The sequence below is a fragment of the Muntiacus reevesi genome, chromosome 7 (assembly GCF_963930625.1).
Source record: "Muntiacus reevesi chromosome 7, mMunRee1.1, whole genome shotgun sequence".
NCBI lineage: Eukaryota > Metazoa > Chordata > Mammalia > Artiodactyla > Cervidae > Muntiacus > Muntiacus reevesi.
Window position 1 is genome coordinate 35,440,299 of NC_089255.1, and position 23,983 is coordinate 35,464,281.

At 38.6% G+C, this 23,983-nt stretch overlaps 1 protein-coding gene across 2 annotated transcripts in view; it reads right to left on the reverse strand.

Moving 5' to 3' along the window:
* The window catches only part of INO80 (INO80 complex ATPase subunit), a 119,194-nt gene extending 96,341 nt beyond the window's left edge, over positions 1-22,853 (reverse strand). Inside the window, exon 1 of one of the 2 annotated variants that reach the window (XM_065940899.1) lies at positions 22,380-22,853. The gene's annotated coding sequence lies outside the window, so the exon portion shown is untranslated. The remainder of the gene's footprint in view (positions 1-22,379) is intronic. The other variant, XM_065940897.1, reaches the window with a different exon arrangement.
* Positions 22,854-23,983: the final 1,130 nt, after the last annotated feature.

A 23,983-nucleotide genomic window follows, 5' to 3' on the forward strand; every position in this document is an offset into this window, starting at 1 on the left:
ATCACTGTATTAAAATAAACAAAAAGAATTTATTGTGTTACTGAACCATTTTCTGTACACCTGAAACTAACACAATATGATTAATCATCTATCAGTTCAGATCAGTTCAGTTCAGTTCAGTCGTGTCCAACTCTTTGCAACCCCACGAATCGCAGCATGCCAGGCCTCCCTGTCCATCACCAACTCCTAGAGTTTACTCAAACTCATGTCCATCGAGTCGGTGATGCCATCCAGCCATCTCATCTTCTGTCGTCCCCTTCTCCTCCTGCCCCCAATCCCTCCCAGCATCAGGGTCTTTTCCAGTGAGTCAGCTCACCCTAATCATCTATAGTTCCATAAAAAAAGAAAAGATTGCTGCTTGGCTCCCTCCTAAGGTTTTACTACAAAATAACTGATATTATTAGGCTTTACTTAATTTGCCTGATAATGATCTTAATTAAGGGACTGTGAAGGTATGACTACAAAGAAACACTAGATAATTCAAAAGGAACTATTTCTTAAATAGTTCCTTAGTATCTAGGCTGCATACTAAACATGAACTCAAAACCAGTTAAGTCGATCAGTTAAGATCAGTTAACCGGTTAAGATCAGTTACTTGTATGGTCTTACAAGGCTCAGTGTGCCCCCTTGGGAAACCCCAATCCTATCGACTGATTCTCCCAGAATCACCTTTGTTAGCATATCACCACTGACAGCTGAAGCAACAAACATGAAACAGCACTCTTATTTCCACAAAACTAAAGGAGGAGGTGTATGAAGTTCTTCACAAGAAGTTTTATGATGATAGCTGGAGAGTCAATTAATATTTTTAAAGTGTTTGATTAGATTTTGTCATAAAATATACATAACATAAAATTTACCATTTTAATCACTGTTAAGTAGAAAATTCAATAGCATACACAAATTAAGAACACCCTGAAAATGCTTCTAAACTTCCTGTCAGATCCATCCCCATCTTCATGTGAAGATCGCCTTTTAAGATTCATCTAACCACAGGCTATCATTGCAATTTCAAAGGATGAAAGAACTATTAATATATGATGTCAGAGCAATGCACCACTGAGTGACCTGGTCCATACCCTGAACTCTGGTTCTTTAACCCTGATTACCCTGCAACTTGGACTGTGATCACCCTTTAGTTCCTAAATAAAGTTTGATATCCATGGTAAAGTATCTGCTTTCAAATCAAACCCACATACATCAGACTTACCTACCTATGTCCATGTATGGTCCTAGGCCGACTGCTTTGCATTCCCTAATCACTGCTATGCCTTTATGGATACTGCCTTGCCCTTATCCTATAAATAACATCTCTGTAAGATAAGTCTCACCAAGCTGAGATGAAATTTCTCAAAGACAAAATGAGATACCCTGTTTCAGGAAACACTTTCAGATTATTCTTAGCCAAAACCTTCCTCTTCTTTGAACATCTATATGGTTATTTACAGAAAGGATGGTACTTACATGATCTTACAGTTGACTAACTGTACATACACATGCATGCCTTAGCTCCCTTACTAAATAAACTTGCTAAACTATTTGGGCAAAGAATCCCTATCTAATGAAACTATCTGGTTCTGATATTTAAAAATGACCATATTAATCTGCTTTCCAAAACATAGTCTTAAATGTCAAGGCTACAAAACTCTAGTTCTATTTTCTATATAAAGACAATCTGTAGTCAATGACCACAGGTCCCCACGTCCATCCTGGACACAAGACTTGTGGAAAAAAGTTTAAATAAGACAAATCAAAAGATAACAAAAGTCAGGTAACAGAAACTTAAGCAGAATGGATTCAATCATTTATTATCCTGTTGAACAACAACAGGAGAATGCATGAACTGAATGAATACCTTTCAGGGAATCCTCCATAAAATTGATCTCTCAGGTAAGCTTAAATATGGGGATAGGAGAGATCAAGGCATTACTTCCAGACAAAAAGCTGAAGGACACCTGTACCAACTGCCAATTCTTAGCTGAGAATTTCCATCCTCCCCCAAATGAAAGACCTAACAGGGAAAGCCATCCTATTTCTGAACAGGGGTGAGCTAACAGGCTCTGTTCAATGGTAGCCTAATCTAAGAAACTGTTTTTAGTTTAGATTTTAATTTTGTTTTTTTTAAGGGAAAGGGGTGAGTTCTAATCTTTATTTCTCAATAGCAATGGCAATAACATGATCTATCACGACCACCTCATAAAATACTACAATTACAATTCTGGCTATTAAGTATTTGTCATAAGACCTAAACATTTAGATTTTCCATAATTTTCACCCCCAATTTCTCTTTATAAATACTGCCCCAAGTTAGTTTCACACCAGTTATTTAGAGAACCATTTCCCAAAGTTTGCTTCTCTAAGTACTAGCTCAATATTAGTAAATGACCGTGGATATTAAAAATATTGGGTTTCCCTGGTAGCTCAGCTGGTAAAGAATCCGTCTGCAACGCAGGAGACCCAGGTTCGATTCCTGGTTCAGGAAGATCTGCTGCAGAAGGGATAAGCTACCCACTCCAGCATTCCTGGGTATCCCTGGTGGCTCAGCTGGTAAAGAATCCAGCTGCAATGTGGAAGACCTGGGTTCAATCCCTGGGTTGGCAAGATCCCCTGGAGAAGGGAAAGGCTGCCTACTCCAATATTCTGGCCTGGAGAACTCCATGGACTGTGTAGTCCATGGGGTCGCAAAGAGTCGGACATGAATGAGTGACTTTCACTTTCATTAAAAATATTAATGCATTAAAGTCAGACTTAAGATTCTTCCTATTTCCAATATGCTAATGTGCTTAGTCTCTTTCCAACAGGAATTCTCAATTTATTTAACCATTTTATGGCAAAATCACTCATCAAAATGTTTAAGAGAAGACCAGATTGAGAATGACTGATTTAGTCAGATATCTAAAGACAGTTCAATCATAACTGACTTTAAGAAGTAATTCCTGGTGGCAGCGAGGTTCAAGAAGGAGGGGAAAATACGTATACCTATGGCTGATTCATGTTGATATATGGCAGAAACCAACACAATAGTAAAAAGCAATCCTCCTCCAGTTAAAAATAAATATTTAAAAAGAAATAACTCCTAAATTTATCTATATTAGTACAGAAAAGGCTGAATTAAAGTACAACTCTTATGAAAGGTATACCTTTAAAGCATTTTAAGGACTGAAGACAGTCTATAGCAGGTTATATAGGCTAAAGTTCTAAAAGGCCAAATATTAAGGTAACAGAACAACTGGATTTCCCACCTGCACTCCTCCATAACTCAGGCAATCTATAACCCAAACCTATTATGACTGAATGTAATTTACTGAGTTCAGAGCCACAGGCTACAGTAACAATCTGCAGGGCCATGGCACAAACAGCAGGATCAGGCCAAATAAATAAACTTCGTAATATTTTTAAAGATAGAAATAGACCAAAAAAGAATGGAGATGTTATTTTCACATGAATATTAAAGTCACATTTCACTCATTCAGCTATTCAATCGCTGAACTCAGTGTAGAAAAAGATATTTCCTTCAGAGATTTTAGTCTAACAGAGAATGTAAAGCTAGAACATAAATAACCACAATAAAAAGCATACATGGGAAGTTATTTAAGAGATGTACAGATAAAAGTGCAATGGAAGTTCAGGAAAAAAACTTCCTGAACATATGAGTGTCAGACTGTGTTAAATGCTAAACAAGGAATCTGCTTGATTTACAAATATCTATAACTCTGAATTACAACAACACAAGAGAAGACTCTACATATGAACATCACCAGATGGTCAACACTGAAGTCAGACTGATTATGTTCTTTGCAGCCAAAGATGGAGAAGCTCTATACAGTCAGCAAAAACAAGACTGGGAGCTGACTGTGGCTCAGATAATGAATTCCTTATTGCCAAACTCAGACTTACATTCAAGAAAGTAGGGAAAACCACTAGACCATTCAGGTATGACCTAAATCAAATCCCTTATGATTATACAGTGGAAGTGACAAATAGATTCAAGGGACTAGATCTGATAGAGTGGCTGACAAACTATGGATGGAGGTTCGTGACATTGTACAGGAGACAGGGATCAAGACCATCACCAAGGGAAAAAAAAAAATGCAAAAAAGCAAAACTGCTCTCTGAGGAGGCCTTACAAAGAGCTGTGAAAAGAAGAGAAGCAAAAAACAAAGGAGAAAAGGAAAGATATACCCATTTGAATGCAGAGTCCCAAAGAATAGCAAGGAGAGATAAGAAAGCCTTCCTCAGTGATCAGTGCAAAGAAATAGAGAAAAATAATAGAATGGGAAAGACTAAAGATCTCTTCAAGAAAATTAGAGATACCAAGGGAACATTTCATGCAAAGATGGGCTCAATACAGGACAGAAATGGCATGGACCTAACAGAAGCAGAAGATATTAAGGAGAGATAGCAAGAATAAACAGAACTGTTCAAAAAAGATCTTCATGACCCAGAAGATTACAATGGTGTGATCACTCACCTAGAGCTGGACATCCTGGAATGTGAAGTCAAGTGGGCCTTAGGAAGCATCACTACAAAGTTAGTGCAGGTGATGGAATTCCAGTTGAGCTATTTCAATCCTAAAAGATGATGCTGTGAAAGTGCTGCACTCAATATGCCAGCACATTTGGAAAACTCAGCAGTGGCCACAGGCTGGAAAAGGTCAGTTTTCCAAAGAAAGGCAATGCCAAAGAATGCTCAAACTACCACACAGTTGCACTCATCTCACACCCTAGTAAAGTAATGCTCAAAATTCTCCAAGCCGGGCTTCAACAATACGTGAACCGTGAACTTCCAGATGTTCAAACTGGTTTTAGAAAAGGCAGAGGAACCAGAGATCAAATTACCAACATTCGCTGGATCAACGAAAAGGCAAGGGAGTTCCAGAAAAACATCTATTTTTGCTTTATTGACCATGCCAAAGCCTTTGACTGTGTGGATCACAACAAACTGTGGAAAATTCTGAAAGAGATGGGAATACCAGACCACCTGACTTGCCTCCTGAGAAACTGTATGCAGGTCAGGAAGCAACAGTTAGAACTGGACATAGAACAACAGACTGGTTCCAAATAGGAAAAGGAGTACATCAAGGCTGTATATTGTCACCCTGCTTATTAAACTTATATGCAGAGTACATCATGAGAAATGCTGGGCTGGATGAAGCACAAGCTGGAATCAAGATTGCCAGGAGAAATATCAATAACCTCATGTGCAGATGACACCACCCTTATGGCAGAAGGTGAAGAACTAAAGAGCCTCTTGATGAAATGAAAGAGGAGAGTGAAAAAGTTGGCTTAAAACTCAACATTCAGATAACTAAGATCATGGCATCTGGTCCTATCACTTTATGGCAAATAGATGGGGAAACAGTGGAAACAGTGGTAGACTTTATTTTTGGGGACTCCAAAATCACTGCAGATGATGACTGCAGCCATGAAATTAAAAGATGCTTACTTCTTGGAAGGAGTTATGACCAATCTAGGCAGCATATTAAAAAGGAGAGACATTACTTTGCTGACAAAGGTCAATCTCGTCAAGACTATGGTTTTCCTAGTAGTCATGTATGGATGTGAGAGTTGGACTATAAAGAAAGCTGAGCACCAAAGAATTGATGCATTTGAACTGTGGTGTTGGAGAAAACTCTTGAGAGTCGCTTGGATTGCAAGGAGATCCAACCAGTCCATCCTAAAGGAAATCAGCCCTGAGTGTTCATTGGAAGGACTGATGTTAAAGCTGAAACTCCAATACTCTGGCCACCTGATGCGAAGAACTGACTCATTGGAAAAGACCCTGATGCTGGGAAAGATTGAAGGAGGGAGGAGAAGCAGACGATAGAGGATGAGATGGTTGGATGGCATCACCAACTCAATGGACATGAGTTTGAGTAAACTCTAGGAGATGGTGATGGACAGGGAGGCCTGACACGCTGTAGTCCACGGAGTCACAAAGAGTTGGACACGACTGAGCGACTGAACTGAACTGATAACTGTGAATGAGGAAACAGCAGAGTTTAGGATATGGATCCTTCTGTACGATCTAATGAATAAAAAACGAAAAGTGTGATGAATACAATCACCTAAAATTTAATGCTTCCAACCACAAAGAAAAATCCAGGCCAACTGTCTTCACCAGTGAATTTTACCAAACATTTAACGTAGAATTAATACTAATCCTTCACAAAGTCTTCCAGATAACAGAAAAGAAACTCTGTGACATCTGCTTTACCTTGATTTTAAAACCTGGCAAAGACATCACAAGAAAACTACAGTCAGCCCTCCATATTCCAGATAGAGCCCACGGATACAGAGGGCTGACTATTCCATTTTATAGAAGGGTATTTGCAGGGGATCCTGGAATCAATCCCCCATGGGTACCAAGGAAAGACTATATAGACTAATAACCCTTTTAATATAGATACAAAATCCTCAACAAGATACAGCTGACCCGTGAAGAACATGGGGATTTGGGGGCACTGATGCTCCTTGCAGTTGAAAATTCACATATCATGCAGTTCTGTGCCTAAGGTTCCATATCCACAGTTCTGCATCTATGGATTCAACCAACCACAGATGGTGCAGTATGCAGTTATTGAAAAACAATCCACATATAAGTGAGTCCATGCAGTTCAAACCCTTGTTTTTCAAGGGTCAACTACATCATACACGGACTCCAACAACATATAAAAAGAATTACACACCATTATTAAAGTAGAATTTATCCTAGGAATGTAAAGTTGGTGTCATACCTGCAAATCAATGTGTTACACCTCATTAAAGCACAAAATTCACTTGATCATCTCAACAGAAACAGAAAAATGACTTGACAAAATTCAACACCATTTCAAAATAAAAGTCAACAAACTAGGAACAGTCTTCACTACTGGCAGCCCAGTGTTTAAGACTCCATGCTTCCACTGCAGGGAGGCACAGGTTCCATCCCTGGCTGGAGAACTAAGATCCCACAGGTCACAGAGTGCTGCCAAAAAATAAAACTTTTTAAAAAAAGCGGGGGGGTGGGGGGGGGACACGACTCCCTCAATCTGATAAAGGACACTGACACAAAACAGAGCTAATACCATACCTAACAGGCATGTTAGGGGAAGACAGGATGCTTCCCCTTTAAGATCAGGAACAAGACACCGCTGTCTGCTTTCACAACCTCTGTTCCAAACTGGACTGAAAAGTCTAGCTAGGGCAATTAGGAAAAGGAAGGAAGGGAGGGAGAGAGTGATGGCAGGCACCCAGATTCAAAAGAAAGAAGTAAAACTATATTTACAAATGACATGATCTTGCACATAGAGTAGATAACACTATGGAAGGCTCTAAAAAATGATTAGAACTAATAAACAAGTTCAGTTATCTTGTAGGATACAAGATCAAAATACAAAAATCAATTATATTTTTATATACTGGCAACGAACAATCTGAAAGAAAAACTAAGAAAATAATTCCACTTATATTATCATCAAAAAGAACAAACCCTTAACCAAAGAACTGCAAGACACCGTAGAAAGAAATTAAAAGAACTAAAAAAATGACAATATCCCACAGTTCATGGATCAAATGATTTAACATTTTTAACATGTCAACAATACACAGATTAAATTTAATTCCTATCAAAAATCCAAGCTGCCTTTTTCGAAGAAATAGACAAGCTGATTCTAAAATTCAGGGAATTCCCCGGTGATCCAGCGGTTAGGACTCAATACTTTCACTGCTGTGGTCCAGGTTTCATTGCTGGTCAGGGAACCAAGAGCCTGTAAGTCACAGTGCAGGCAAAAAAGTAAATTAAAAATAAAGTAAAATTCATATGGAAATGTAAGGGACCTAGGACAGCCAAAATAATCTTTAAAATGACAAAGTTGGAGAATTCACACTTTGATTTAAAAATTATCCGCACAGCTGAAGCAGTTATTAAGCTCTATAGTGCTGACATAAGGTAAGAAACATATATCAATGGAGCAACTGAGGGTCCAGAAATAAACCCTTACATTTAGAGTCAACTGATGTCCAACAAGGGTGTCAAGATAATCCAGTGGGGAAAGACCAGACTTTTGAACAAATGGTGCAATGACAACTGTACAGCAACATACAAAAGAATGAAGTTGGAACTCTTCCTTACACTACACACAAAAAATTAACTCAAAAGAGATCATACACCTAAATTTAAGAGCTAAAAGTATAAAACTCTTAGAAGAAAACATTAGAAAAAATCTTCATGACCTTGGATGAGGTAACAGTTTCTTAGATAATATACCAAGAGCAACAGCAACAAAAGGAAAAACAAAAGTCCAAAAAGATAAATTGGACTTATCATCTTTAGTGCTTTAAAGGATACTATCAAGAAATTGAAAATTCACTAATAGGAGAAAATACTTACAAATCATATATCTGATAAGGAATTGATTGATATCCAGAATATTTTACAAAGCTCTTAAAACACAGTAATAAAAAGGTATTCAAATTAAAAATGGACAAAGAGGACTTTGCTGGCAGTCAAATTAAAAATGGACAAAGAGGACTTTGCTGGCAGTCCAGTGGTTAAGACTCTGCACTTCCAGTGCAGTGGATGCAGGTTTCATGCCTGGTCAGGAAACTAGGAAGATTCCCCATGCTGTCTGGCAAAAACAAATTTTTTAATTAATTAAAAATTGGAAAAGGATGTGAATAAATATTCCTCCCAAGGGGATATTTCAATGGCTAAAAGTACATGAAAAGATGCTTCAACATCATTAGAGATCAGGAAAATACAGAGCAAATCCACAATAAAACCCACATGGATGATTATAATAGAAAAGACAGACAGTAACAAGTGTTGGCAAAGATATACAGAAACTGGAACCTTCATACACTGCTAGCAGGAATGTAAAATGGTGCAGCCATTTAGGAAATGTCTGACAGTTTTTCAAGTAGTTGAACATATGTTTACCTTTGTCCCAGCAAATCCACTTCTAGGTATACCCAAGAGAAATGAAAATATATGTCTGCAAAAAAAGTTAAGACTAGAATCTTCATACTAATATTCACAACAGCCAAAAGGTGGAAACAACACTAATGTCCATCAACTGGATAAATGGATAAATAAAATGTGGTATATCCATACAATGGAATATTAATTGGCATTAGAAAGAGTCGGAATAAGTACTAACAGACACTGTAACACAGATGAACTTTAAAAACATATACTAAGTAAACAAGCCAGTCAACAAAGCCCTTGTATTGTTTGATTAATTTATGAGGTATCCAGAACAGCAGCTCCACAGGAAACAAAAAATGATCAGTGACTGTGTGGGACAGGAAGTTGGGACAGGGTTAAGTCGGGGCTTCTCTGGTGGCTCAGTGGTAAAGAATCCACCAGCCAAAGCAGGAGGCACAAGAGACACAAGTTCAATGCCTGGCTCGGGAAGACTCCCCTGGAGAAGGAAATGGCAACCCACTCCAGTATTCCTGCCTGACTTTTTCCATGAATAGAGAAGCCTGCCGGGATACAGTCCATGGGTCTCAGAAGAGTCAGATACTACCTAGTGACTAAAGAGCAAGTAGGGAATGGAATGTGACTGCTAATAAACAGAGGTTTCTTTGGGAGCTGATGAAAAGGTTCTGACACTGAGGTGACTATTGCCAACACTGTGAATAAATTAAAACTAATGAATACACTAAAATTATATACATTTTAAATGGTTACTTTTATCAACCAGAAATTATATCTAAATAAATGTTACAAAGTGTCATTTCTGCACAGAAAAAAAGTTTAAAAGTAAGCAAAAATTATTTGCAACACTATACAAATTTAAATATCATATGGAGGGTTCTTACAAAATTCTAACAGTAGTATAATACCTCTAGCCCACAGAACCTACTGGATAATTTTGCTTAAAAAGATTGTTACTATTATTATCCCACTTAAGATAAGGAACCAAAGTCTTACATGTTAAGTAACTTGCTCAAGTTCATACCAGTTTAATAGGGAATGTGGATTTGAATCCAAACAATCTGACTCCTGAGTCCTCACCTTGAACTAGAAGACTGTAAGACTAGAAATTTACTATATAAAGGGAATCATACCACACGGGTCACAAAGAGTTGGACACAACTGAGTGACTGAACAATAACAAATACTGTATATACGCTTTTGTATCTGAATTCGAGGTTTTCTTAGTATGTTTCTGAGATTCATCCATGTTACTACATACAGTTCAGTCCTTTTTGTTGCTGAATCAGATTCCATTACAAGAATGAATATAATCACAATTTATCTATTCACTTGTTGATGGATATTTGGGTTTTCATTTCTCTTTGGGTAAATTCTGAGGAATAGGACTGCTAGGTTATAGGTAAGTATATGCTTATCCTTAAAAGAAACCACCAAACAACTTTCCAAAGTTGTTCTACTATTTTACACTCCCTGCCCCTAGTTGCTTCCCATCTTTGTCAACACTTTGTATTATAATATCATCTCACTGTGGTTTCAATTTGTACATCCCTGATGACTGTTGAGTACCTTTTCATATGCTTAATGGCCATTTGTATAAATTCTTTTGTGAAATGTCTTTTAAAGTTTTTCAATCACATTTCAGAAAATTTCAGTCTTTTTATTACTGAGTTATATAAGTTCTTGATAGATCACAGATATAATTCTTTTGTCAGGTATATGTATTACTACAACATCCTTCATGTACATCCTCTCCTAATTCATCTAAAGATTTCTCAATCAAATCCCAGTTTTTGAAGAGACTGACAAGCTCAGTCTAAACTTTTTATGGAAATACAAAGGATGCAGAATGGTCCAAACAAGTTTAGAAAAGATGGCTAAAGTTGGGAGTTCACTGCAACTTTCAGTAAGCCTTGAAATCAGCGTAGTCAGATGGTGCTGCATTGGCAGAGGATAGACAAATCAACAGTACAGAGTAAGAGTTCAAAAGAGATCCATACTTAGAGTCACATTGTTCTTGACAAAGGCCCTAAACAATTCAATAGGGAAAGGAAGGTTTTTTTTGACAAATGGTACTGGAACAACTGGAGATCTATATGGAGGAGGGTGGGGGAGGAGAGACTGAACTTCAAACACCTACACTTCGTATCATACACAAAAGTGATGTGAGAGACAAATCAGACTTAAATAAAAAGTTAAAATGATAAAGCTTCTAAAAGAAAACATAAGAACATATCCTTGTAATTTTAGAGTAGGTAAAAATTTAATAGATAGCGCACACAGGAAGTACTAAATACAAAAGAAAATACTGATAAACTGACTTCATCAAAATTAAAAACTTCTGCATTAAAAAAACTAGTTAGTCCTTCTTTGCTTGGTTTCATTCTTTATCAGTTTGCAACAGTATTTAAAAAAAAAAAATCAGTCTGCAGAGAAAGGGTATTACTGCAAATTATATGTAATCAGACGCAGTGGCCCTCTTTGCCATATCCACACCAAATAAAGGTACAAATTCCCTCTAACACAAAAGCCTTACCAGGATTCTCATGTAAGTCTGTTGGGTTCCAAGGCCACTCAGAATTACTCTAGAAGATCCTCATTACACTTTCCCTTTTGCTCAGATTAGGATTCAATTTCTAGCCACTGCCCTTAAGGTATTTTTTATATTTCTCCAGTACCAGGTAACACAGATACTAAAAGTTCCCATTAACATATGCTATGTTTAACCAGTATTCCTTACTGTTAAAATATCTTCCCTAACTGTCCAATATTTTACAGGCAGCAACAATTTACTGTAGACTTATACACAGTATACTTAAGTACTGTATACTTATACTGTATAACCAGTATTCCTTACTGTTAAAATATCTTCCCTAACTCTCCAATATTTTACAGGCAGCAACAATTTACTCTATACTTAAATGGGCCAACAAAGTAGCTCCCATTTCTCTTAGTTGGATCTGCTATCATTGTGATTGCTTCTTACCCTAGGGCTTTCTGTATTACCTTATTATCTGTTGTTTACTAAGAAATCATATGTGATATCAGAAGTAGTTGGAAGTTTAGGACCTGAATACTCCCCTCTTTGGTTCACAATGTGGATCCTTGTACTAATGCACAAAGTACAACAAAAACTGCTTTTCTTTAGTTTCCTTTTTAAACATTCACAAATAATTAAAATGGATTAAATTTGCAGAATATAAAAAATACGGGGAAAATAAACCAAATTCCAAAATACATAATCTGTACAATATACTGATAAGAAATTTAATAAAATTCTCATTTAAATCACTTTTTCCCTACCCAATAAAACGTCTTTGTATCATTCCACTTAGCTGAAATAAGATTACCAGCAACTTCTTTCCATTACTATTAAATATTATATAGTTTATATTTTATAAACTATTAAAACCTATTAAAATATCATTTAGCAATTCTACAAAAAATAATCGAGGTAAAATTTTTTTCTCACGAATGTTTTTAAAGAGTAAGAGTAAGTAGGTTCTACAGGCATTTATTTCCTGCCCACCATAATTATACAACTTTAACAAAAAATAGTCAATTCTGCATTCACTGAAACGTTTCACATAACCTTAACCATAAAAAAAACTTTCAAAGCCAGCCTCAGTGGGAAGTAAAACTCTTGTTACAGCGTGATGAGAGGACGAGAAGGGATCTATAACAGAGTAAGAGCACCCTAGTGTGAGGGGCTTTTCTGTCCTAGGTGCTTTAATAACACTAGCTCATTTAATCCTCACAGTAATTTAAACGTGTATTCCCATTTTAGTTAGGTTAAATAACTTGCCCAAGCTAGAATTAGAACTCAGATATATGAATGTAGAACTCAGTGACTCAAAAGCCCCAATTTTTTACCACCCAATTCTTTACCACAGACTCTGCTATGATAAAACAACAGAGAGACAAGAGTGATCCTGTGGGTGGGTCTGCCCATGACAGTTCAATTTTATGCCTGTTGTCTGAAACATGATAACCAACATTCTCACCTCACTTCCAAAAGTATCCACGTTTGAACAGTATTTGGTCACTCTACACATGGCAAGTTAAGAGGAAAATAAATCATTAGGTACTCTTTAAATATTGTAGTTGAACCTAAACTTTCCATTCAAACCACTGAATATGCACTAAAAATTAAAAGAAGCCACTATGTCCCAGAACTGAACTAAACAGGAGGGAAAAACCTTGTCCTCCAAGAGCACAGGCTGGCAGAGCCCTTTACATAGGCTGACAGAAGGCCAGAGAGCACCTGCTCACCCAAAGGAACGGTTCATACTGTAAGAGCATAGGAATAATTCAATAAAGCTAAGATTTCCCCAAATCAAAGTTTGCGAGACAAAAATTACACCTGCATGGGTTTTTTTGGGGGGGGGGCGGGGGGGGGAGGAACTGGGGAGAGGACGGTTCTTGCCACTCGGCTTGCGGAACCTGAGTTCCTCACGGAGGGATGGTCCTTGGGTCCCTACATCTGCACTTTAAATGGAATGAAGAACTCCTGGCTAAAAAATTATGGCCCTTCCAGAGAGTTCTAAAATGGCAAAGAGAAATGGCTTATCTTATAGGTATATTGTGAGAAAGAAAAAGCACTTTTCCATGTTTACGTTTCCCTACTTTTGTTCCTCAATAAAATCAGAATATATACCAAAATGAAGTGTCTTTTCAAGGATGACGTCAATTACAATGCATTTGCTTTCTTCTAGGTAAAGAATCATTTCAGCTTCCTAGAATAGCATCTTCATCAAGACAGGGAACAAACTGCATTTTTATCAGAATAATAAAAGACGTAAATTACTAGCACAACTGCCTATAGGGAGTTCTGTGATATACACCACAGACATGACATCTGGTCAAACAAGTTTAATCCCCGTTAATTAAGAATTAGAGTCAAAATCAAAAAAATCCAAAAGGGAGGAAATGCTTCCTGAGGTAGCCAGTGGACCTTTCACATGGTAATTTTTAAAAAAATTGTTTTATGTTAGGCTATGTTAGAGGTCCTTAGTAGATTTCACAAGTCTTCTGGTGAAAAGAACCCAAACTAAATTAATGACAACATATCAAATTAAAAATTTGAAAACAAAGCTAAAGATTCCTCTTATTGAAGAATTAGTGACTTTAACAACTTTCACAGCTAAATTCATGAAAACACTTACCTTTTTCAGGGAGTGAGATAGCTGAGAAATATATGCACCAGTAAAAGGGAAATTAAAGAACTGAATCCACAGCCCCCAAATCTTGAGCAATTCAGTTTATTTCTCATCAAAGGGAAGTTAACATTAGCTTACTTGATAGATATTTGCGAAAAATAGAGATTCTCATAAAGAGCTGCGATAACTTAGTTATCAGTTCCATATAGTTAACTGTCCATTATTACAAAATAGTGAGAGCTTATTATTGAGGATAAAAGGTAAGAGACATTCATAACCAGCCAATATTATAAAATTGACTTTTCTATTTAGTTTTCCTGTACTAAAAGTCAGTTTTCATTTTGGAGGTGAATACAGTAACTAGTGTGGGTCGTAACACAGAACTGTGTAAAGCTATCTTTACCAAAGTCAGTCTGAGAAATCAAAGTTCAGGTAATTCATCTTGGCAATGAACCATCTGTAAACAAGCATGAGGTGAATTGTATACTAAACAGCTCTTGCTTTTCAACTGTATTTCAGTCACTTAAGATGTGATATTTTTATTAACACCAAATAGAATTACTTTCATTATCTTCATTTTATAATATACACAGATATTATAAACAATGCAAGTATGTTTACACCAAACTAGGTGTCCAATAAACACTTTTTTAACTATTCAAGAAGCTTGGGGGTGAGGGAACTTCATCACAAGGAATTCCAATTGAGAATTCAAATTTTTTATTTTGTTGCATCAAATGCATTAAGACTATATACACACATTCTACTGAGAACCAGATGCCATTTTATTTGCATATGCACTTCATACATACATTCACATATTTAATTCTTTTATGACACAGACAACACTATAATCCTTATTTTACAGACAAAAAACAACTTAAGCTTAGGGTCTCCCCTAAGGTCACACAGCCAAAAGTGACAGAGCCAGGACTGGAATCCAACAAGTCTGACTCCAAACTCCCACATATTTAACTATTCCAATATTGTGTGAAGGACCTCCAACAAGCAGAGGCTCCAAGGGCATAAAGCCATGCTAATGAAGTATTCCAATTCATTTATTCAATCATTTATTTAGACCAATATAGAGTCATAAATATTGATTTTATGTTATGGGTTATAATCCAATGCTGCTTTATTTTGCTGCTCAAATCGTTGAGTTTTGGCCACTGGGAGCTTTTTCAGTTGGTCCCTGTGCTCCTCTGACATATCCTCAGCAATGTGGAATGGTGGTGGTAGGAGCTGTAGTACTTCCTTACCTTCTTGCACAAGATGCTCCAGGCTCATCTTGGAGACTTCCTGTATCAAACCTAGAGTTAGCTATTTCTCCAAGGAGCTCCAGTTCCTTTTATTACATAATGGCATAAGAAAACAAGATGTGGGTTCCAGGTGTAAACCTAGGTTTTTAACCTTCTCTGCAGAGAGCACAGAAATATACCTATGTGTATATAAACCCATGTTATGTATGTGCCTCTATAAATTTCTATATGCAACCACCTATATCTATATCAAGCTAAATACGGATTCATACTGATGACTCCAACTTTAATCCATCACCACAAGGATTATACTAGCCTCCTCCCCTTGATTATCTGTAAATTCTTACTCTGATAGTAAGTAGTCTGTCTCCCATCATTCATTTACTTAATTGTTTAATTGGACTCTCTCTGTATTTCAGTATCACAATTAAGTGGCAATCTCATAGAACACAATTGTAACAATTAGACTACAGTGCTCATAAGCAGTTCCTTAAGGGTTCACTCATTTTCAAGGTTACTTAGGTTAGCACTTCCCTCCTCCTAATTTTAATAAGGTGGTTTCATACATTTATACTACTATTATATTCTCCTTTCACAATCTACATTCCTTCCTGGAATCCTTCAACCTCCGAAATGATTTTCGCTTAATTTGGACATATTGAAGTTTACTCTGTGCTATAAAGGCCCTGCGAGTTTGGCAAGTGCATAATGTCATGCATCCACCACTACTGTAGCCAACAGAATAATTTTATCAAGCAGTATTTTAAATGAATCAAATGGTATTACAATCCTCTATGGAAGCAGCATGGTTCAGTAGAAAGAGAAGGTGAAGTCAAGAACTTTAAGTTTAATGCTACTGACAAGCCATACAGACTTTAAGAATAACAGCTATCCTTTCAGGGTCCCAAGAGTCTCACTGTAAAATGAGGGAGTTTCAACTAGATGACAATAATTTATAGCATTTATTAAACACTTGGTGTCAGGGATGATGCTAAGCACTTCACATGGATTATTTCATTTATTTCTAACAACTCTACATATAAATACTTTTATGTATTATCCCTATTGAAATGATGGAATTAAAAGCTTAATATTAACTAGCATAAGATCACCTAGCCAGAGAGTTACAGAGCCAAGACTCTAGAACAGGAATTGGCATGCCCTGCATGTCAAACCCAGCCTGCTGCCCACTTTTATAAATACTGACAGCTAAGAATGGTTTTTACATTTTGAAGTAACTGGGGAAAATTCAGGACACATGAAAATTATATGAAATTACATTTTCAGTGCCCATAAAGTTTTACTGGAAAATAGCCCCACTCATTCATTTACATATTGACTATGGCTGCTTTCACAATACAATAGCAGATATGAGTAGCTGAGACAGAGAAAGCATGACCAGCAAAGCCTAAGATTTATTATTTGACCCTTTACAAAAAACCTTTCCCAAGCCCTACTGTAGAGTCTAGCTTACTATTATTTTCTAAGAATGATTCTAAAAAAAGGCAATTATTACTAACATTAGAATGACAACCTGGACAGAAATATTTTAGACCCTGAACTAAAAAGTTTAATGTTGTAAAACATCATCTCTTTGAGCTATAATTTTAAATAGAAAGATATTTCTATCTACTGGTATTCACTACATAAACACAAGATTAATGCATTGTAAAGATTTTCTTTTTTTTTTTTAGATTTTTCTTTACTGATGTATTTTTACCTGTTATCTAAACAAAGATGAGAGATATTTTCTATTCATAATAAAAAGTTTCTTATTTCAATACTTTACAAACTAAAACTCTAGATTAAACTGTCAAAACAAAATGGTACTTACAATTATAGGTAACGCTGTTGAGAGCACCCTTTGCCAGGTTCCACTGTAAGAATTTTTAGGTCTCTGTGAGCAAGTGAGTGAGTGAAGTAGGTATTTCTATTATCTTAATTTAAAAGATGAATAAACTGAGGCTTAAACAGCTTTCCAGCGGCAACACCGTTAATAAGAGAGCTAAAATTTGAACCCAGGTCATCTGGCTCTAGGATCTAAAAGGTGTCTGGCTATATCACAAGGCCACTGGATGACAATGCTTCTGTTAACAAGGCAGATTAGAACCTTTAAACAAATGAAAAGAAAGTTTCACTATATTAAACAAAAATCCTAAGTACTAGTAATTTATATCAGCACCTCAAGAGAAACATTTAGGTTTATACTTTTACACTTATCCATGGCACCCTAGGGCTTCCCTGGTGACTAGTGGTAAAGAATCCACCTGCCAATGCAGAAGATGTGGGTTCAGTCCCTGGGCCAAGAAGATCCTCTGGAGAAGGAAGTGGCAACCCACTCCAATATTCTTCCTTGGGAAATCCCATGGACAGAAAGCCTGGAAGGCTATAGTCCACGGGGTTGCAAAAGAGTCAGACGGCTTAGTGACTAAACAACAAACAAAAAGTGGCCTCCTAAGACTTTGTACAATTCTGTTTCTCTTTGCAGAGCCCCTCTGTACGCTCCTCACATAAACATGTTGTTCAGAAACTAAGTCAAATACGATTCTTTTGCAACCCCATGGACTGTATGTAGTCCACCAGGATCCTCTGGCCATGGGATTTCCCAGGCAAGAAGACTGGAGTGGGCTGCCATCTCCTTCTCCAATATATATACATACAACTGGGGTAATTCACTTGTACACGCCCAACAGAGTCTTCCCACAGGCCCTGAGTGTGGCAGATGCTCAACAAATCACTGTTGGGCGGATCAAAGCACATTCAATATGTGTTCAATAAATAAATATTGAGTGAATGAGTGAACAGAATAAGGAGTTTCATAAACCATTAGGTTAAAGTATCATTAAATGGCTGTTGACCTGAAATGAACTAGGGATGGAAAAGTCTCTGGCTTTGTAATATTTAAATTGGGTCTGGTCTGTTCATGAGCTTTAACCACTTTCTGTGTTATTAAGTTTCATAAACAAACCACTCATTATACACCTATCTAACAATATTCATCTTTCAAGCTAGTTCTAATTTTCCAGATTAACAATTTAATAACAGTCCATCTCAGTCTTCATCACTCCATTGTGAAGTCAAATTTATCCTCATATGAAAGCCTCACTGTTGCCTTCATTATTTATACTGGAAATTTCCCTCCTGCTTAATTTGTTCTTCTTTGAGGTGTAATAATTTAAGTCTAAGAGTGAATGCACTGTGGTTTTCTACCAAGATAACACATATACAGTCCATTTCTAAATTTTATTTTTCATCTCTCTCTCAGGAGTGACTTTTTTAAACATTTATTTATTTACTTATTAGACACAACATAAGACATGCGGGATCTTAGCTCCCCAAGAATTGGACCCGTGCCTCCTGCAGTGAAGCATGAAGTCTTAAACCACTGGACCAACAGGGAAGTTCCAGGAGTGACAAATAGGTTGACAGGCTTTCTGGTAATATTCAGACAACAATCTCAGAGATAAACTGACCACTTGGCCTAGCATTGCTTTTACCATGTTGATGTTCTCTAGCTATTTTTTTGTTCATGCACAAGGAATGAAAGATTTACCCAGTTTATCCTTCTCAGTTAACTAACTTCTTGCCCAGAAAAGGTAGCTGTCACAGGCAAGCCCAAAGGCAGCTTATCTGTTTATATTTATGAGAAATATGAATCATTTTAGTACCAGTACAAAAAGGTGAACAATATACATGAATACCCTGAGAAAACCCTATATGCCATCCATGTTCTTTCCTACTGCGTAAGTTTCCTCTTCCAAATCAAAACTAAATGTATGTTAAAGTTTTTAATATGTTCTTCAAAGAAAATAAACTAACATTTCTCAATATGCTGTCTTATAGTTGATATGTCATTTAATCTCAGAAGTGAAAATTATTTTACCTGTTTTACAGATACGGAGAACTGAAACAAAAAGTTCACTGACTTATTCAGTGCTACACGAGACTCAAACCCAAGTCTTTTTAAGTTCAAAACCAATGTCTTTCTATTATACAACCAGGTTTCTCTTCAGCTAAATTATCACTCACTTTTCCCCTAAAAAGTCCTGTTCACATGAATGCAAATTTGAACCAACAATCCTTCTACTTCTTAAAAAAAAAAAAAATCACTGGTTTGATGCATATAAAATGACTTAGCTACATGTTGGACTCTCCAGGGCAAAGGCTCTTTAAACTAGGGCCCAGGAAGTTGGATGGAAAAAAATGTACATCCTTATTTTCACTAACCTATAACTGAAATTAACATTTTCTTCAATTCTGAACGTAGTTCCCGTAGCATACCACAGTGGTATTAGCAGGACAAACACTAGTTGTTAAAACGTGAACTATATTTTATACATTTGAAAACTCAAATTCTGAGAAGGGGTTCACAGGTTTCTTTAGACAATAAAGGGGTTCAAAGCACATAAATAATGTAAGGATACTGCTCTGATGCCATCACAGTTACCAAAGCTTGGTAATGAAGGTTTACAAAGGCATGTCACACAGCACACTCACTGTCTTTTAGTCAGTTTAAAATACGGGGAATTCCCTGGCGATCCAGTGGTTAGGACTCTGCTTTCACAGTCAAGGGCTCAGGATCAGTCCCTGGCTGGGGAACTAAAATACCACAAGATGCATGCCAAATTTTAAAGGAAAAAAGGGACAGCATTTAGTCCCAGTGGTTTTTTTCACATCTAATTTGTCAATGACATTGGCTATTACTGATATCCTACTTCTGACCTAACACATATGGAAATCTCTCTTACGTACTTACAAAATCCAGGCATTAAACTTCTTTGTGACCAACTTTTCAACTCTAAGCAAACCTACTGTACTACAATTAGCAAGCGAATCCAGTGCTTCTACAACTGAAATTTCTCATTTAATACACAGCCATGGTTCAAATGCTTAGGTCTCTTCACTCCCCCAACTCATATGCTGAAATCCTAACTGCCAAGGTGGCGGGATGAGGTAGAACAGGACCCCTGGTGATTAGATCAGTGCCCATATAAGGTATTTAGTAAGTATTAACGGCTATGCGCTTCTCAGTCTTCTGCAGGCTACGACCCAGTGTATCAAAATCCATGTGCTTAAGAAGCAAACCTGTCACCAACTTCACTCATTTTCCTACACAAATTCAAAGTTTCCTATTAATCTTATCCAGTTCCTACCAATCTTATCTAAATCTTATCCACTCTAAAACTCAATGCATCCCAGCATTTGTATTTTGTGTGAACTTTATGTTGACGTGTTAAATCCCCAAGCCAGTTTTAACCTTGTGGGCAGAAAAGATGCCTATTAGTCCTTTCCTAGTCCTGTGTCTACACAAGTTAATAGCAGTCAAAAACTGTTTAAGGATACCTTCCCTTGGTAGTACCATGACAAACTTTCACTAAGTGAAATTATAACATCACAGTTTAGGGTCTGTAGCTGAGACAGAATCACATTTGTACCATGATGTACTCAAAATGTTTTTATTAGTCATACAATTTCTAATCATATTTGTGCTCTTAACATTAGTTTTTTCCTATTAAAAAACACAGACCTTTAAAAATTGATTTGGATTCTTCTGAAACAAATTGTAGAGGAAAAGAACATAGTAAACTAAAACAACGGAATTTAACTCTTAAAAATACAAATTTATTTTAGAATCTAGTTAAGTATGCGACTTTTACCATATATAATAACCAAATAAATGTTTTATAGGAAGAGCTTGAGAATTTCAATAAAACACAACCAGAATTGGAACACTAATTGGCAACAAAAAGAAACAAAGTCCTGATACATGCTACAACATGAAAGAGCCTTGAAAACATGGTTAAGTGAAAGAAGATAGCCACAAAAGGACACATATTGTATGATTCTGTTTATATGAAATATCCAGAGTAGGCAAATCTACAAAAACAGAAAAGAGATTAGTGATAGCTAGGGGTTGGATGAAGAGAAGGAAGTAACTGCTAAGGGGGCTTCTTTTTGGAGTGAGCAGTTAGTTAAGATAGTGCACTGTGCTAACTATACAACTCGATTCGTAGGCTAAAAATCATGGAATTGTACACTTTAAAAGGTGGAGCTTTTTGGTATGTGAATTATATCTCAGTAAAGGTGTTACTTTAAAAATGAATAACAAAAAGCCGCCACTTGTAAACCACAGTGAAAATTCCTTTTGGGAAAGGAAATCATGAAAGTCATTGATTGGAAAAGCAAGCTGGTTACCTGAGATGTTAGCAAAGTCAACCACCTCATTTCTTCTTCCATTCTACCAACAAGTACACGAACACACAACTAGACAGTGTTTGAATCAAAGAATTCGGCAGAGCTGGCTGTTAAACTAAAATAGTGAGTGCCTTCTTAGAACCTCTCACTCCTAAACTGTAGGGGGCTTCCACCCTCGCTGATTACGGAAGTAGTAGTTTTCAACAGCGACCTCAAGAAGGAACGTCAAATTGGATGACACTTGCCTAGACGCCCTACAAAGGCCAAAAAGCCTAGAAGGGGTGACACCTACACACTCCTAAGTGTGCGCACGTGTTAGGCTGCACCCAGCCAACACCAACAAGCAAAATGGACCATTCACCCAGATCCCAACTCGCACCCATAAACTGACACACTATCCAGCCCTTAGAGCTCATTTGTTTAAAAGGACAGACACAGCAGTCCACACCGGGTTCCCACTCGAGCCCAACCAGCCCCCGCCCTGCCCCACCCCACCCCCAAACCCACACACGTGTTAGCCGACACCGCCCCACCGGGTCCCACGTGCACCTGGTCTAACACACTCCTCACGTGTGGGCACCCCACGGGCTTTCTCGGCTGGCCGAGGTCACCGCGTGACCCCGGGCCTCCAGAGGTAGGAGAGATTAAGAACAAGGCCGAGATCCCTGAGGTCCCAACCCTGCGAGGAGTGTCCACACCCATCCTCCCTACTAACCCCAACAAATCCCAGGGCCGGGGGCGACGGCCCCTTTAAGACGCGGCCCAGTCGTCGCCCACAGAGAGGGGCGCAACGGGGCCTACACAACCCCCCCTCCGTTCGTCCGCCCACGTCTAGTCGCCTCACCTCGGGCCGCCGGGCCCCGCCGCCGCGGCGGCGGCGGAGGGGGGGCGGGGTGCGGGCGGGGTCCGGAGGGGGGGGTCGCCCCGCCGACGGTGGAGCCGCGGTTCGCTCTCTGAGGCCGTGGGACGGAGACTGCGTTGGGCGTGGACGCTCCTAGCTCGCTCCTTCGGCGGCTCCTGGGACCCCAAGATGGCGGCGGCGCTGAGGCGGCTGCGGGCGCTGGGCCGGCGGCGGCGGCGGCCACTTTCACTCACTGAGAGGAGCGGAGCAGGGACACGGGGAGCCATGGCGGGGGGGAGGAGAGGCGCCATAGCCAGGCCAGAACAATCGAGCCGCTACTCAGTAGGCTTACCCCCGCCCCGCCCACGCTCACTGCTCGTCGCCAGCCCGTGGCCGTCCGCAGTGCCGCTGCCGTCGGCCTCGTGCAGCTCGCACCCCGCCGCTGCCGCCTGACGCCCCGCGCGGACCGGGGTTCGGGGAAAGACCCTGATCCATGCCATCTGATGGCAGATTGGTCGGGGCTGGGACTGGCGAAGATTGCCGAAAGGCGGCGGGGAGGAGGAGGAGGATGTCATCGCTAGAGTGAGCAAGCAGATCTCGCGGGAGCAAATGTCGCGAGACCTCTCTGATCTGCAACTGCCAAAGAAAGGTTACTTTTCCCGGAAGTAACGTCAGTCCAAACGGCCCGGGATCCTGGGAATGTTTGTTGCTGCAAATGGAAGTGGGAGGGTACTTGTGATTAGTTTGTTAACGGCTACCAAACACAGCTCAGTTCACTTGAGGAAATGTGTAGGCTCAGGTGTTATATTTTACATTGTTTTTGGTCCCTTTGGGCAGGGTTGTATATTGTGGGGAAGGCCCTGCTCTGTAGGACCACTCTTAACACAGTAGTTTGGGGCTCCACTTTGGGTTCAGCAACCAAAACTGCGATGCTGTGGCACAGTTGGGCAAGGTACCTAAGTGAAGGCTTTAGGATTCAAGCACTGGGAATACACAGACCCGTCATCAAAAATGTCCCAGTATTCTAACACCCACCCAATGAGCCTCCGAAAAGGGAGTAATTTACCTGTCTGCCAACTCAACAGTTTGCACCCTCTGCTGCCCACATTTACTAAAATTAATGCAACTCAGTTACCAGCATCTGTGATGAGAAGTACCTAGTGTACAGTCTAATTGCAGGTAAGGATTAGAAGAACTTAATGAAAGTTAACTATTTCATTTCCTTTATGTCTCATGGTTTAATTCATTTAATTCTGGCCCTTAGCGTTTAAACAAAACAACATTTGTTAAAGTCATAAGTAGCCTTCTTGTGCCAAATTCGCTGGACTTTGAAAAGTTAAAAATTTGCTTAAAGGCAAAAGTACACACCTTCTGGGGACTCTCCTGGTGGTCCAGTGGTTAAGAATCCTTGCAGTGCAGAAGGATTCAATCCCTTTTTGGGAAACTAAAATCCTGCATGTAGTGGAGCAACGAAGATCCCATGTATGCAACTAAAACAAGATGCAGATTAATAAGTATTTTTTAAAAATTACACCCTTTGTGAAAGAGACAAGGGGATGTAAGAACACACACAAATACCTGCTCATTTGTCAGGGAGAGGAGTCAAC